The sequence below is a fragment of the Myotis lucifugus genome, unplaced genomic scaffold (genome assembly GCF_000147115.1).
Source record: "Myotis lucifugus unplaced genomic scaffold, Myoluc2.0 scaffold_247, whole genome shotgun sequence".
Taxonomy (NCBI): Eukaryota; Metazoa; Chordata; class Mammalia; order Chiroptera; family Vespertilionidae; genus Myotis; species Myotis lucifugus.
Window position 1 is genome coordinate 448,927 of NW_005871295.1, and position 2,467 is coordinate 451,393.

Here is a 2,467-nt window from a genome sequence, read left to right on the forward strand (position 1 = left end):
ACTCCTGGGGCCGCCGTGGTCGGGGACACAGTATGTTCAGGTCCTAAACAGCACAGCAGCCACAGGGCTCCCTCCAAGGGGCCAGGACGCCAGCAGCAAATCCACCCGTGACTCACACAATTAGGCAAACAATGACCAGCAGTAGCCACAGGTGGGGACAGGGCAGGCTTTGCTGCCAAATTATTTGCCTCCCCCAAAAGGGAATGTTTGGGGAGCTTTTTGATGTCTGGTTTGAGGGTAAAGAGCTGAGGTCAGGCGCGGAGGGTAAGTTGGTCTGTAACTCTCCTTGGTCTGACACTACCAAGATACAGCCGAAATGCCCCGCGGTATTGCTCCGCGTTCCAATTCACCAAGCAAACGTACCTGTGTGGTCTCGTCGGGTGACAGCAGGAATCCTGAGCAGGTGCCGGTGCTCCGTCGTTTGCAGTCTCACGGCCGCAGCCTCTCCTTGTTTCCCATGATTCCTGCCGGCATGACCTCTGCCCCTCCTCTGCCTGCGTCACCTGCCCTGTCTGGCCATGGGTGCCGACCCGGCCTTGTCCTGCCCGCTAGTGCTCACCTGTCGTTTAAAGGAGCAGCTTCTTCCAGCTGCTGGGCATGAGACCAGGTGTTGTAGGGGGGGATGCACGGTTGTGAGGCCCCTGAGGTGGCCTGGCCTTCAGCGGATGAGCGGACTCAGTTCCCCCAGGAAATTAGTGGAGGGACAAGTGGCAGCAGCAGCCGGAGCTATGAAGCTGGGTTGGCCAGCACCCGGGGCTCCTGCCTGCTCTCCTCTGGGAAGTTACTTTCACTCCCAAAGGGAGACCTCCCCTGCATGAAGAAGGCGCCTCCAGCCCCTGCCTTGCAGCTGCCCGTTTTCGCCGGTTTCCCCCTTGCAGCAGGCCCCGGGCAGCCCCAGCTAATAGAGACACCTCATCTGGCAGCCCGTCTGCTGCCTGGCCTCACCCTGATGCTGCCTCCCACCCCTCACCTCGCACGGTGCTCTATGGAGGACAGAGCTAGGCACAGTCCAGGTCCTGCTCAGCGGCCTCACCTTCCCAGGAGCCTCCGTGGGTGCTGCTTGGTGTGGACCCAGCCCGGGATGGCGGCGCTCGGTTAGAGCAGGAACAAAGAAAGCACCAGAACCAGCTCCGGAGCCGCACTTTGTGCTGGGCACCGCAGACACTCCTCGCGCCTGGCCACGCACTCAGCATTGCTCGGTGGGTGTGATGCTGAGGAGGCGGGCACTGCTGGACAGCTCCTGGCTGACCAGGGAGAAGAATCAGTAGTGGCTTCTGTTTATGACCAGCCTCCTCCGTGCCACAGAGACTCACCCAGCAGCCCTGCATGGGCCGGAATAGTAGTTCCATCTCCAGGTGAAGGAACAAGTGCATAGACTTGTCCAAGGTCAATTACAAAGTAAGTGCAGAATTATGATTTGAAACTGGGTTTTCCAGACAAAGACTGCCTCTTCCCAAGCTGCTCCTGACCACCCACTCCTTGGGGGCTCTCTCTCTCTCTCTCTCTCTCTCTCTCTCTCTCTCTCTACACACACACACACACACACACACACACACACACAGCAGATGGTTTGGGGAAACAGTAATGTGCATGTTGGCCACCAGGTGGCACCCTGATGCCACAGTCAGGACAAGTGATTCCAGAAGAAAATCAAAGGCCACCGCGAGGCCAGCGATGGAGGGTTTTGTGCACCTGGCTTCGCTCTTCCCCAGCGATCCAGGTGTGCTTGAGGCGGGGCCAGGACGAGCCAGCACAGACCTCGATCCAGCGCAGAGGGCCCGCGGGCCGTGGTCTGTGTTCCAGTGACCTCCCAGGAAACCTACAGCAGGGAGGCTTAAAAACGGGTTGTTCTGTAAACATTAATTTTAAAAGTTTGATATATTCCCAGATCCTCACCATTCAACACTTCTCACCAATACACTCTGCCCCAAATACATTAAATGACATTTAAAAGGCCTGATATATGAGGCAATAGTAAAAAATCACACACTTACCTTTTCTCAATTGAAGTTTACACACATCAACCCACAAAACTGCCTGCGTGGCTCACAGCAGGGGGATGCCAGATCGCGGGGCGTGGACCCACAGGCAGCCCATTTTCCAGGCTCCGGGCTGAGCCCTCAGGCTAACTCTCCCCATGGCTGGCATTTCATGACACACTGTTGCCTCCTGCTTTCTAATCATTGATGAAGTACAGGCTCAGGTATGCAGGATGGGTCACTTGCTTGATTTCCCGTAACTCAGCCTCATTTCTGATTCGTGTGCCTGATTTCTGATTCCCTACTGGCTGCGGGCTGAGAATGAGCGGGAGGAGTGGGAGTGAGTGTGCGGATGTGATGTGCGTGTGTGATGTGCGTGTAGCATGTGTGTGAGAGGAGAATCTGGTCTTGGATTCCATTCGTGCCCCACTCTGTGAGCCCCTGTCACAGTTTGCAACCCCTCAGGGTTGAAGGCCCCCCTGTAGCTT